Source organism: Peromyscus californicus, unplaced genomic scaffold (genome assembly GCF_007827085.1).
Source record: "Peromyscus californicus insignis strain IS unplaced genomic scaffold, ASM782708v3 Scaffold_13__1_contigs__length_99412109, whole genome shotgun sequence".
NCBI classification, from domain to species: Eukaryota; Metazoa; Chordata; class Mammalia; order Rodentia; family Cricetidae; genus Peromyscus; species Peromyscus californicus.
Genome location: NW_026294424.1, coordinates 27,164,519 through 27,178,680, shown reverse-complemented (window position 1 = coordinate 27,178,680; position 14,162 = coordinate 27,164,519). Strand labels below are relative to the sequence as shown.

General features: G+C 46.2%; 1 long non-coding RNA gene across 4 annotated transcripts in view; it reads right to left on the bottom strand.

Annotated features, from left to right (window-relative positions):
- Positions 1–1,483: 1,483 nt before the first annotated feature.
- LOC128108335 (uncharacterized) overlaps positions 1,484–14,162 on the bottom strand; it is a 75,149-nt gene continuing 62,470 nt past the window's right edge. For 3 of the 4 annotated variants that reach the window (XR_008217433.1, XR_008217435.1, XR_008217439.1), the window contains 2 exons: positions 12,309–12,687; positions 11,869–12,206 (listed from right to left, as the gene is read on the bottom strand). This is a non-coding gene — a long non-coding RNA (uncharacterized LOC128108335). Of the gene's footprint in view, positions 4,066–11,868; positions 12,207–12,308; positions 12,688–14,162 lie in introns of those variants that run through there. The other variant, XR_008217436.1, reaches the window with a different exon arrangement.

Below are 14,162 nucleotides of genomic sequence, written 5' to 3'. Positions count from 1 at the left end.
CCGCCTGTCTTCTGCCCATGTCCTGAGAACTCGCGGAAGACTGGATTAAAGCTGACTGGGTAGGTTGTTCGGAAGAGCAAACTTCAAGGCAATTTAACATCCAGTGTCGTACTGTGACATGGCTATCGCTTCCTGCAATAACTGTCACCAGGTCCACAGCGAAGACAGCCTGTGTGGCGGAGAGATAGAAACTGCGCAGGTCCGCAAGGAAAGGGGCACGAGGGGCTGAAAGCCGTAGACAGGGAATGCTGGGAAAGCAACTGTGATTGACAGACAGACTCACGTCGTTACAGAGAAACCTCTTGCTCTGCCCTGGGACACTGCAGGCAAGAGCCCACCAATCGAAGGCTCTAATCTGTGGAACTTCCAATGATTTAAGCATGACCTGAGAACGCTTCTGAAGGGGCGTCCTGTGCAACTGTTGAGAAGAGAGTTTTCCCTGATGGAGCCAGGGGTCGTCACAGCCTCGGTAGAAGGGAGCTGGAGCAGAATTCAGCAGTGCTGTCAACACAGTGTTGGCTCTGCAGACATGCAAGATGTGGCAGTGGACAGACCACGGAGCCTATATCGGGGTTCCATAAATCTGCCGAAGCCAGGCAGTGTGTGGTAAGGATGGACTCCCCGCCAGGAGGTCCTGAGAGGTCATTGCAGAAGATGGAAAATGGAGCCTAAATTGCAATAGAGACGCCAAGGCCATGTGACACCCACCAGTGAAAGCTGTAGGTGTAGAGTGGAGCTGGTCCCAAGAACTGTGTGTATGCTGCAGGCAGCAGAGCCGGGGAGGCAGGGCTACCCAGAGCTGCTGGAGCCCAGAGGACTATCACGAGTCCTGGATGACAGCCCTGTGCCGAGTGCCTTCTGGTCCTGCTGCCTGCCTGCCTGCCCCACAGTAATGAACTGTATACACCCTTCTTAAATCATGAGTTCAAATAAACCCTTCTTCCAGAGAGAGAGAGAGAGAGAGAGAGAGAGAGAGAGAGAGAGAGAGAGAGAGAGAGAGAGAGAGAGAGAGAGAACAGAGTCAAGTCAAATCACAACCGCTGCTGGAAATAGCAAAGATTTGTACCACCAGCACCATCATCTCCTGAGAATAACATGAACCCCAGGGAAGCAGATGGGAATTAATCTAATGTTCATCTGCAGGTCTATCATGTCTGTGGAGTGAAAGCATTTACTTAACAACTACTGTATGCAATGTTCTTTCAATGTCATAGAACAAGAAAACACAGGATTCAGACTTGCACTATTCAAGGAGCTTACGGTTTAGCAGGAGATTAAGACACTTGTGAAAAAAAGTGTGAGATACCACAGTGATGGATTCATCAGAGCAAACTGCAAAAATAGAGACATTAGTGGGCAAAAACAAAAGTGCTACACTTTAGAAGATTACATAATAAATCTCCTTGCTAAAGAAGGCAAACCAAAATGCAAAATATTAGAAAGAGAAACTGAAATAATAAATTACATACTTTAATGGGCAGCTACAAAATTAGTTTATTATTTTTTTAAAATGCTAAATTATAGGTATTAGCCATGAAAAGATATATTCCCAAATTTCTCACAGAATTTTTTTACTTCATGTTGTAATATATTTAAGCAAGTATTATTTGCACTTTTTTATATTAAGTAACTGTTCATGTATTATTTCTATAACTTAAATAAACATCTTTAAAATGTTTAGAGGCAATGCCTAATTTAGGTTTCCAACCTCTTCTGGGCCTGTGCTATCCCTCCTCAGCATTCTTCTCGTTGACAGAGTATGTTCAAGTGAATCTGGGCAATGTTCAGAGCGGAACACTTGAACAACAACCTTCTCATGTTTTGGTGAGTGCTCATTCACTTACTGTTAGACAAAGCACAATGACTTGGGAAGGAAATTAACTCGGACACATCAAAAGCATTTGCCTTCCCCTGATACTTTATCTGTTTGTGGTCTGGATTTTGAAATACTGGAGAACGTTATCATGAATTCCAAATATAATTATGTGTTTCTAGAAAAGAGACATCATTATTTGAGAGCATAAATGGCTTTGGTATAATATCCAATGTCACGTCCCCCACTGGGTTCTCGTAACTTATCCTAATTGAACACTTGGAGGAGACTCAGGCCTGTCCACATAGGCAAAATCAGAAATGGCATTAAAGCTACAACAGAACACTCTACTAAAAGATTACTCCTACAGGATAATTGAATCAAAAGGCAGACTCAGAGGGGAGACAAGCACTAACCGCATGCTCCTCTCCCATGAAGAAAATTACATCACCCCAAAACACAAGAGGCTTGTCTTTCACAAGGTATGGGAGAAAAAAAGGATCAGGCTTACATCCTAATCTTCTTGATTTCACTCCAAATGGAAAATGGGCCCAGGGACTTCTGAGCATGGCACCAGATTAAGTTAATGCCAATTCACCCTTCCCAGTGAAAGATTAATACATGCACACTGGGCAAAATATGACATATACACAAATATCCCTAGGCACTGATTTTTGTTTAACATTTATTCTATTTGTCTACTTACTAGCATCCTAACCAGAGTCTGTGGAATTTTTTTCTATTTATTCATGTACACTCTGCCCTCCTTGGAGGGGTACAAACAGCTGGAAAACAGGTGCCTCAGAAAATTGCCATCTGCCTGGCCCTGTGACCAGCATGCAAATGCTCCCTTCTTTAGCTGAAGGCTCCAAAACAGGAAGGAAAATCCTAGGAAAGTACATACCTGCCCCCACCCTCCTAGAGAGAAACCACCTCCTCCTTGGGGGCATAGCTAACATCAGAGCTAATGGCAAAAGGCAGTCCAGAAGGAAGTTAGCTGGGTGTGAGGGCTGACGCCTATGATTCCAGCACTTGAAAGTCTGAAGCAAGAAGGTGGTCCTGAATTCAAGGCCAGCCTGGGCTACAGAGCAAGACCTCTACTCAAGGGAAAACATTCAGGAGTTGAACTTGAAATTTTTCCTCTGAATTTGTGGTAGTTCTCACACTTCTCTCTTGTGAGTGCTCAGAATGAAGGGTGATACTAACGGGAAGTGGCTCACTTCCTGATGCAGCTCACTTCCTGATGCAGGCTCACTTCCTGATGCAGGCTCACTTCCTAATGCAGGCTCACTTCCTGATGCAGGCTCACTTCCTGATGCAGGCTCACTTCCTGATGCAGCTCACTTCCTGATACAGCTCACTTCCTGATGCAGGCTCACTTCCTGATGCAGCTCACTTCCTGATGCAGGCTCACTTCCTGATGCAGGCTCACTTCCTGATGCAGGCTCACTTCCTGATGCAGCTCACTTCCTGATGCAGCTCACTTCCTAATGCAGGCTCACTTCCTGATGCAGACTCACTTCCTGATGCAGGCTCACTTCCTGATGCAGGCTCAATTCCTGATGCAGGCTCACTTCCTGATGCAGGCTCACTTCCTGATGCAGCTCACTTCCTGATGCAGGCTCACTTCCTGATGCAGCTCACTTCCTGATGCAGCTCACTTCCTGATGCAGCTCATTTCCTGATGCAGGCTCACTTCCTGACATAGACTCACTTCCTGATGCAGGCTCACTTCCTGATGCAGGCTCAATTCCTGATGCAGGCTCACTTCCTGATGCAGCTCACTTCCTGATACAGCTCACTTCCTGATGCAGGCTCAATTCCTGATGCAGGCTCACTTCCTGATGCAGCTCACTTCCTGATGCAGCTCATTTCCTGATGCAGGCTCACTTCCTGACATAGACTCACTTCCTGATGCAGGCTCACTTCCTGATGCAGGCTCAATTCCTGATGCAGGCTCACTTCCTGATGCAGCTCACTTCCTGATACAGCTCACTTCCTGATGCAGGCTCAATTCCTGATGCAGGCTCACTTCCTGATACAGCTCACTTCCTGATGCAGGCTCACTTCCTGATGCAGGCTCACTTCCTGATGCAGGCTCACTTCCTGATGCAGGCTCACTTCCTGATGCAGGCTCACTTCCTGATGCAGCTCACTTCCTGATGCAGGCTCACTTCCTGATGCAGCTCATTTCCTGATGCAGGCTCACTTTCTGGGTGGGATGTGCACGTATCTGTCTTTCCACCTGGATTCTAAGACAGCAGTAGAATGAAAAGTCCACATTCTGTAGGAAGGTTCAGCTCAAGTACACAAATAGAGCAGGGAAAGCAAGCCAAAAAAAGCTTCCATAAACAAAGACAAGGCTAAACGGAAGACAAAAACCTACATAATACAATGTGCACACCTGTCTTCAGAACGAGAGGGGCTTTAGAAAAGATCTCCACTACCCTCTTCATAAAGGTCTTGGAGTCTCTAAAACCTATGTGATTTGAGGATACACTGTGTTAGAGAGCTTAGTGAGTAGATGTTCCAGCTTTGCCCTGAGTACTACCCGCATTGAGGCTTCCGGTAACTGTCATGCCTACAAGGTGAGGCCCAGAGAAAAGCCCTTAAGACCTGAGATCCAGATGTGCCAGCCCTCTTGTTTCCTGGATCCTGGACACTGAAGGTAGATCCAAGCAGAGTTCTCCAGGGAACACCACTGGACTGTGCTACACCTTTCCTGGACCCTGTAACCTATCACTTCACTTATAAGTTACCCCACAAAATAAACCTCCCTTTTAACTACGTGGAGTTGCCTTAATACTTCTACCAATAGACATTGAACTCAAGATACTACACACACACACACACACACACACACACACACACACACACACACATGTGCACAATGACAGTGACTGCTGCAAAGACCCATAGGAAGAGAACCTTGGGACTACGTTCAGCCGTGTTCCAGAAGGAATCACAGCAGAGAACTGAGGGAAGCTGAAGAGAGAGGGAAAGGGGGGCCAGGCAGGAAGCACCAGGCCAGGAAACAGTGAATTAAATGGCTGACACCTCGGAAGCAGATGCAGAGCGAGCATTGACTCGGACGTATGAGGACTCCAAATGCCAATCAAGATTAGGAAATTGCATCCTAGACTCCTTCCTGCTGGTTACAGTATAAAATCCTCCCGGAACACCAAAGTGGACAGTAGCAGGCAGATCAGAAAAGGTGGCCAAGACCTGAAGACACTCAGCACATGTGTGACCTCAGCCCTCTTGAATCACACAGCTCTCACACAGAGGGTCCCAAGTCAGGAGACTGAGACAGACACGAACAGCACACCTTCAGAGAACACTCCAATTCTTTCTGGTCAGACAACTGGAAAAAAAAAAAAAAGACTCCTGTGTTCCAGAGCGTGTGGATGAACCACTGGGCTGGCTAGTTTTTTGTCAACTTGACACAAACCAGTGAGGTACACTCCTCTAACCCAGGCATATATGGAGGCTGAGGCAGGAAGATCATGAGTTCCAGATCATCCTGACCTATGTAGTAAGGCCCTGCTTCAAAAATCAGAGACCGGGGGCCATCAAGATGGCTCAGCAGGTTAATGTGCTTGGCACCAAGACTGCTGCTGAGTCTGTTCCTTGTTCCACACGGTGGAAGGAGAGACCTGACTAGAGCAAGTTGTCCTCTCACATGAGTACCTAGGCATGTGTGCATATGCGCACACACACTACATAAATGCAATTTTATAATATACATACACGCCTCTGTGCATGTGTGCATATACACACACACACTACATAAATGCAATTTTATAATATACATACACGCCTCTGTGCATGTGTGCATATGCACGCACACACTACATAAATGCAATTTTATAATATACATATACGCCTCTGTGCATGTGCGCATATGCACACACACACACTACATAAATGCAATTTATATAGACATATATGCCTCTGTGCATGTGTGCACAGTTTAAGGAAGCCCCTTTCAGGGGAGATAGAGAGATGGTTCAGCAGCTAGTACTTGTTGCTTTTGCAGAGGACCTGGGTTTGGTTCCCAGTACTCACGTAGCTGCTCACATCCATCTGTAACTCCAATTTCAGGAGATCTGATGCCTTCTTCTGGTCTCTACAGGCACCAGACATGTACATGGTGAATAGACATACAGGCACAACATCATACACATAAAAAAAAAATTTTAAGCCAGACCTGATGGTGCACACCTTTAATCCCAGTACTTGGGAGGCAGAGGCAGGTGGAGTTCTAAGTTCAAAGCCAGCCTGTTTACAAAGCAAGTTCCAGCCTTGTCTACAAAGCAAGCCAGAACTATACAGACAAACCCTATCTTGAAAACAATTTTTAAAAAAATTAAATTTTAAGCCGGGCGGTGGTGGCGCACGCCTTTAATCCCAGCACTCGGGAGGCAGAGCCAGGCGGATCTCTGTGAGTTCGAGGCCAGCCTGGGCTACCAAGTGAGTTCCAGGAAAAGGCGCAAAGCTACACAGAGAAACCCTGTCTCGAAAAACCAAAAAAAAAAAAAAAAAAAATTAAATTTTAAATGCCAATTAAAGACCCAACCATATACTAATATTAAAATTTTTAAATAAGTTACAAACATTTAAACATAATAGTCGTGTGATAATTAAAGGCAGAATTATAGAAAATATATGCTATACAAATGTTAATTTGATTTTACATGTTTTTTTAATCCTGTGTATATACACTTTCCTCAAGGCAGTCAGTGTGTTGCTCAGCTCCTCCCACTTCCTCTTGACCCCATGACCTTCCAGGGTTCCCACAGTAACTTGGTGTATCTGAGGAGACACCAGCAAGGCTGTGTCTAGGCTTGCTGGCAAGCTTCTTCGCCGGCTGGCGGGTGTTGACAAGGAAGCCATGGTGAGCTCAGGGTTCCTCCAGTTCCTCCTCAGGTTCCTCCTCACACACCCAGCCACCACCCCATCTTTTACGCTTGGTTTCCTTCATCCTGACTGCTGCTTTGTTTTAGGGGTGCATCAGGAGGTGCAGATGTTAGGATAGCTCTCCTTGAGCACTTATCGTCTATCAGAGAGCAAAAGCAATGTGTCAGCACTGGCTCACATCTGGAATCTCAACACTGTGGAGGTGGGAGCCCTGGCTCACATCTGGAATCTCAGCACTGTGGAGGTGGGAGCCCTGGCTCACATCTGGAATCTCAGCACTGTGGAGGTGGGAGCACTGGCTCACATCTGGAATCTCAGCACTGTGGAGGTGGAAGCAGGAAGGTCCAGACTTCAGGTCAGGGCAGGAGAGACGTCTCAGGGTTAAGAGCTTTTACTGTTCTTACCAAGGACCTGAGTTCAGTTCTCAGCACCCGCGTGAGGCGGCTGATCTGAGTGGCTCCCAACTATCTGTAACTCCAGCTCCAGGGGTTCCAATGCTCTCCTTTGGCCTCCAAGGGCACCTGCACTCATGTGTGCATACACACATACACACTGATAACACACACATACACATAATTAAAAATAAATATTTTTTAAATAAAGAAATTGATCTCTATGAGTTTGAGGCCAGCCTGGGCACAGAGTGAGTTCCAGGAAAGGCTCCAAAGCTACACAGAGAAACCCTGTCTCGAAAAACCAAAATAAAGGAATAAATAAATAAATTGATGCTAAATGGAATCATTGATCATACAGACATAATTATACATCTACAGAGCACAAAGCAAATCTCAACAAGTATCCTTGTATTCTATCTGACTATAATGGACTAAAGCCTGAATCAATAGCAATCGAAAGGACAGGAAATACAGAAGCTCGTGGAGATGAAATAGCACACTAGTGAGTGATAAGGGAAGGCGCGTCAACACAGTCAAGAAGGAAACAAGGCGGTCTCTTCTGGCTCCCACTGCAGCCACATACTGGGCACGTGCACAGAAAGACACATACACACATACACACACACACACACACACACACACACACACACACACACACACACATAAAAAAAATCAAACTAAGTAATTTTTCAAGAGTTCCAAGTCATCTGCTACACAGCAAGTTCAAGATCAGCCTGAGTTATAAGAGACTCCATCTCAATACTCCCTAACCTCACCAAAAAAATAACAGTAACAGCAAATACATAAATAAATATTTCTTGACAAGTATGTAAATTCATCCCAGACTGTGAAGAGCTAGAAAACCCTTTTCCAAAGGAAGGGCTCCACAGAAATCCGTGGTTCTTGGTTTAGCTGCTATGTGGTTGACTCTTCCTACTGTTGACATTTCCTGATTTACAGTCGTGACTTCTCTGCCTCCGGAGGATGGGTAAATTGTCTGCATCTCCTACAGATATGTCTAGTAAGTGGTAATTCGGGGCTCTTGATTCAAAGTTCCTTAACAGACACTCTCCTCATCATCACCATCATCGCCCTTACTCTCCCTGAATCAGCCCTGGAGTAGAAGGTAGCACACCCCCATGTGGACATAAGGATGTCCCCAAAGACGAGGCAGGAGTGTTGCTAAGAGTCTGAGATTAGCCTGGGCTCCACAAGACACTTTATCTCAGAAATCATGATCCCCAAAGCCTGTGGTCACATAAGTTTACATAACAAAGGGGATTAAGTGATGGATAGTGAGATGGAGAGGTTTTCCTGGATCATCCTAAGAGCCGGTGTAGACTCACACAGTCCTCATGGGGGAGGAAAACAGGACGGCTGGAACTAAACTCCACGCAGGACATCACTAGCCTACCATATGCATGGCCCATAGCCCTGGTTCCATCCTCCTCACCTGGAGGGGCAGAGAGAAAGGTGCTAGATTCAAGGCCAGGAGCAGAGGTCAGAGAGAAGGAGAGATCTGCAGGTGACTGCTATTTCCCAGGCTGTGAGGTTAAACGGACAGCTAGCCAAGAAACAGAGCAGCCCTGCTCACATCTTAATTTCGGCGTTTTCACCTCCAAAACTTAGAGAATATACATGTGTTTGTTTCAAGCCTCTAAGTTTGTGTTCATCTGTTACAGCAACAACAGGACCCTACTACAGCAAATCCTTGGCACATCTGTCATGCTAGCATCCACCCATTTGTGTACATGGACACAGGCCTGCACACACGCACACACGCATGCACGCATACCATCACAGAAAGCACATCCTTCAGTTTCCCAGGCCCCAGTTCTATTTAGCCTCCACCTGGACATTAGCCTCTACATTCTTGCTAAAGTGTCCTCCTGTCTCCTCCCAGAGCTGCTCATGACCTCGTCCAGCCCTCAGCTACTGAGGCTCTGGTTTACTAACACTGGGTCTCCCTGAGCTATGCTTGTGTGCATTTGTTTGTTTGTTTGCCTGACTTGTTTGTTTAGGAGGATGTTGTTCTGAGATAAGGTGTTGTTGTGTAGCCCAGGCTAATCTCAGACTCTTAGCAACTCTCCTACATCAGTCCCCAAGTGCTGGGAGATCCGTGTGAACCACCACACTCAGGTGAAGCTCTGCCTTCTGTTATATTATTAGAGCAAACACCAGGAATTCCCTAAACTAAGCCTAGGAGAGGAACCCTACAGAAGAGTCTGAAGGACATTAGATCAAGACCTGGAAGGAACACAACCCCCCACGGAGTGACTGTGGGGGTAAACGTAGACTTCAAGCTGGAGGTGATGGCTCCCACCTCAGCTCCCTGGCAAGATTCTCTCAAGAAAACAAACGGAAAGCATATTCCCCACATGTGGCTCATGGGCATCTGAGGCCCTCTTTTTAGAAGTTAAAGAGCCTATGGAAACAGTGTCAAAGGTGACAACCAGAAGGTTCTTATCAGTATCCTGATCACCAGAATCATAGAAACTCTTTTTTGGGGCGTGGGGGGGGGTGTTGTCAGATAAATTCAATAAGATCAGAAATCTGCACTGCAAATGGGAGAGAAAATTGAAGGATACAAGCTGCTGTCCTTTATATACAAAGACTGTTTTTCAACAATAGCCCAGACAGGCCTTAAACTCACAATCCTCCTGCCTCTGCCTCTGCTTTACACAGTGATTACACAGGGATCACAGCTGTGTGCCAGGCTCAAAGATCCTTCTAGTCAGACTTTAATCCCAGCACTCAGGAGGCAGAGGCAGGAGGATCTCTGTGAGTTCAAGGCCAGCCGGGTCTACAGAGTGAGTTCTAGGACAGCCAAGACTACACCAGAAAACCCTGTCTCAAAAAAACCAAAAAAATGGAGAAAAAAAGATCTTTTTAGTCAAGATAAAAACACATCACCAGAAAAGCAAAGGAGCAAAAGACAGAAAATGAGTGACAGGCATACGAACACACAGTATCCAACCTTGTTAAGCAAGAATTACAAATCAAAACAGTTAAGTTTTCCCACCACATAAACTGTGTGTGTTCATGTGTGCGCACGTGGATGTAGGTGCCACTACACGTGTGCGCTTTCATGTGGCAGTCGGAGGGTATCCTCATGTATCATTCCTCAGGTGCTACCCACCTTGTTTTTATCTTAGTTTTTGCTTTGCATTTGAAACAGTTTTAATTTTTAAAGAATCTTTCAATTTCATCAGGATATAAAGATTTTACTTCAAAATAACTTAAAACTACGATTTTGGAGGTACACATTTCTCCTTTCTTGATTCTTAGTAAGTCATTCATTCCACAGTAAAGCTGGCAGTGGCCATAGACAGAGCAGATGACACATGCCCTTATCATAAAGACAGCTTCCTGGAGGACATTATTTTTTTAAAAGTGAAGTAGCTCTAGGATGGAAATAAAGCATATCATAAGAAAACTGCATCGCCGGGAGGTGGTGGCGCACGCCTTTAATCCCAGCACTCAGGAGGCAGAGCCAGGCGGATCTCTGTGAGTTCAAGGCCAGCCTGGGCTACCAAGTGAGTTCCAGGAAAGGCGCAAAGCTACACAGAGAAACCCTGTCTCGAAAAACCAAAAAAAAAAAAAAAAAAAAAAAAAAGAAAACTGCATCATTCTTCCTCAAAATACCTTTGAGGATAAAGACCCTGTACTGACTGCTGACACTTCTTGGAAAAGTGACCAAGTTCTGTGACGTTTCTTCCCAAATGAGCAATGATGATTCTGCTTAATCTCCACTATGCTAAACAGTAATGTGTCCCTTCTGAAAGCTAAATTCCCTTAAACTCAATAGTATATTGCTGTGGGATGTTCTGTATGTCAAATGTGTTGCTCTGATTGGTTAATAAATAAAACACTGATTGGCCAGTAGGCAGGCAGGAAATATAGGCGGGACAAGCAGAGAGGAGAATTCTGGGAAGTGGAAGGCTGAGGCAGAGAGACACTGCCAGCCACAGGAGATGTCAGGAGATGTAAGGTACCGGTAAGCCACGAGCCACGTGGCAAAGTATAGATTAATAGAAATGGGTTAATTTAAGATAGAAGAATTAGATAGCAAGAAGCCTGCCACGGCCATACAGTTTGTAACCAATGTAAGTCTCTGTGTTTACTTGGTCGGGTCTGAGCGGCTGCAGGACTGGCAGGTGAAAGAGAGTTGTCCTGACCGTGGGCCAGGCAGGACCAGAAAAACTCCAGCTACAGTATATAAATGTGACAAACAGAATCTAGAGCACTTTTTGCTTTGTTTTGGGGACAGGGTCTCTCACTAGCCTGGAGTTTACCAAGAACACTAGACTGACTGGTCTGAGTCCCAGGGATGTCTCCTCCCCAGAGCAGGGACTCCAAGTCCTGGCTTTTTACATGGGTCCTGGGGATTGAACTCAGGTCCTCACGCTCGCACAGAATGCACACTCCACTTACTCAGCTACCTCCCCAGCCAGCATTGATAAAATGAGCAGAGGATTTTTTTTCCCCGTGTACTATTGGTAAAAATATAATTTAACACATTTCTGCACAGCAATCTGGAAAAGATAATTAAAACCCTTACATGTACCATCTCTTTGGAGCCAATAATCACTTGTAACATTATCTCACCTCCATGACCGTTCCAAGGAAATCACAGGAGGATTTTGAGTGGTGACACGGACAGCACTTGTATTGGTGGGGAAATACAATACTTAATACTTTAGTATTTAAAGCTAAGAGGAATTTAATAAATCGTGATAAATCAAATAACAGGATACCACATAGCCACTTAGAGAATGGTGGTGTATATATACAGAAATACAGAAAAATATCCATGGCATGCTGTTAGACAGAAAAGCTGGATGTGTGGTATAAATTCATTTTTGTAAAACAGATCAGATGAATGGAGAGAGGGCTGTGAAATGCTATATTCTGTTAAGAGAGACTATACCAAGCTGGAGAGACGGTTCAGCAGTTAAGAGCACTGGCTGCTCTTCCAGAGGATCAGGGTTCAGTTCCCAGCACCCATGTGGCAATCAACAACTATCTCTAACTCCAGTTCCAAGGGATCTGGTGCCGTCTTCTGGCTTCTGTGGGCCCTGTATGAAGGCAGTGCACAGATATACAGGCAAATGTAAATACATATAAAAGTAAACCAGTCATATTTTTAAAGTTTGTGAAGAGAGAGGGTATGTGCTCACCTGTGCTTTCCTTGGAGAGAGATGTCCCCTGGCTGGCCTCCACACTTTAAGTCCGTTTTTCTCCGGGGAGGGTGACTGGCCTGCCTGGTCAATGTGAGAAGAGTCAAGGAATCCCTGGCTGGCTCCTCCCTCCATCCTTTCAAGCCATGAGCTGCAGCAAGGAGAGTCTCCACCAGTCCTCCAGGTCAGGAGTCACCCAACTTGGTGCCAGCTACAGCTAGTTGCCCGCATGGGTCAGATTCAAGGCTTCTGCCTGCAGTCCCTGTGACTCTAACACTGAGTTACAGCTGCAACTCTTCCATTTCAGTACTGACGGCGTCCTGACCACGATCGGTATCCTTGGCTGTGTGCCTCCATTTGTCTGGGAACCCAGAGGGTCCTGGGAAATAGGATAGAATTTGTTGTGTTTCCTTGGAGGCCCTAACGAGTATCAGGCAGGGCTGTTGGTGAAATGTGATAAAAAAAGTTACTTAGTTACCTACTATGAGGAATTCATTAAAAACAGTGTTCCGAGAGAACTGTTTCTGGATTCAGGCAATGGGGGAGCCAGAAGGCATGGTGCTTGGCAATGAAGTTCCAGTAGGGACTCTGGGTAGCTGTGCCACCCCCTCACTGGTTCCTCAGCCCATTCCTCCCGTTTCTGCATGGGCTGTCTACCGAGCACCCACCTCCTGCTGTCCCACCTTCCCGCAGAGCTCAGGTTTCCATGGATCCCTCAGCCCTCTACTCTTTATTCTGAGAAGGTGTATCCTACCAGAGTGGAACTTGACTCAAGCCCATTCTGTTCCTTGGATCTCAGCCACTGGTTCACGAAGGAAGAGGCCGTCGGGGCTGGGCGGATCAAGTGGTGGCTTGGAATGGGGGTGCAGAGCGGGAATTTCTATTTCCGTCCCCTGAGACACCAGCCTTCATGACTCTGAAGGTTGTTAGTTTTATAACTAAGCAGCTGATACAGTGCAAGGCTCAACACAAAACCAAGAGCGTCACTCCCAAAGCAGCCTGAGCAAGAACGGATGCCGAGCACGTAGAGACCATAAAGCCTGCACTAACTATAAATAAGGAAGATTCAGAGAGAGCTGAGGCTCAGCTCCTGGATTTGCCGGGCCTGGGTCATCTGGGTAAATGACCACTCTGAAGCTAACTTTCTTTCCGGTAGGGTGTATAGTAGCAGTTCCCCCTGGAGTTACCAGGCACCAGATCTGGATGCTCTGAGGCATCCAGCTCACAGGGCATGGGCTTCCCACATGCCAAACTCTGCCTCACACTTCTTACATGGCCTTTGAAGGGTCTCTGGCCAACTACAGCATGGTGAGCATGGCTCCGGCAGACCTTGCCCTTCTCCCCCATTCCCGCTGCCTTGCTAAACCATCAGATTACATCCCCAAAGTCAGCCATCAAGGTCTATGCCCTTATCTGGCCACTTCCTCCTCCTGAGACTGAGAACCAAGGTCCAGCTACCAAAGTGTTGAAGTCATGTATTTCACACAGAGGACCAACCCCAGCAGCAGACATCTCCAGGATGGCCTCCTCCCTGCCTCAGGCCCGCCCTTCACTTCTGCATCCTCTTGAGCACCGATCCCACAGCGGGGTTCAGAATGGCTCTGGGCAGCGCGGTCAGGACGGGTTCTTAGTTTTTTTATAGCTTTTCGCCTTTCCTAGAACTCACTCTGTAGCCCAGGCTGGCCTTGAACTCACAGAGATCCGCCTGGCTCTGCCTCCCGAGTGCTGGGATTAAAGGCGTGCGCCACCACCACCCGGCTTATTTCTGCTTTCTAACACATCCAAATCTTCTGATTTTTTAAGTCTTTCATTTTCTCCAAGTCTGAAAACACCTTTTTAAGGATAACTAACCTT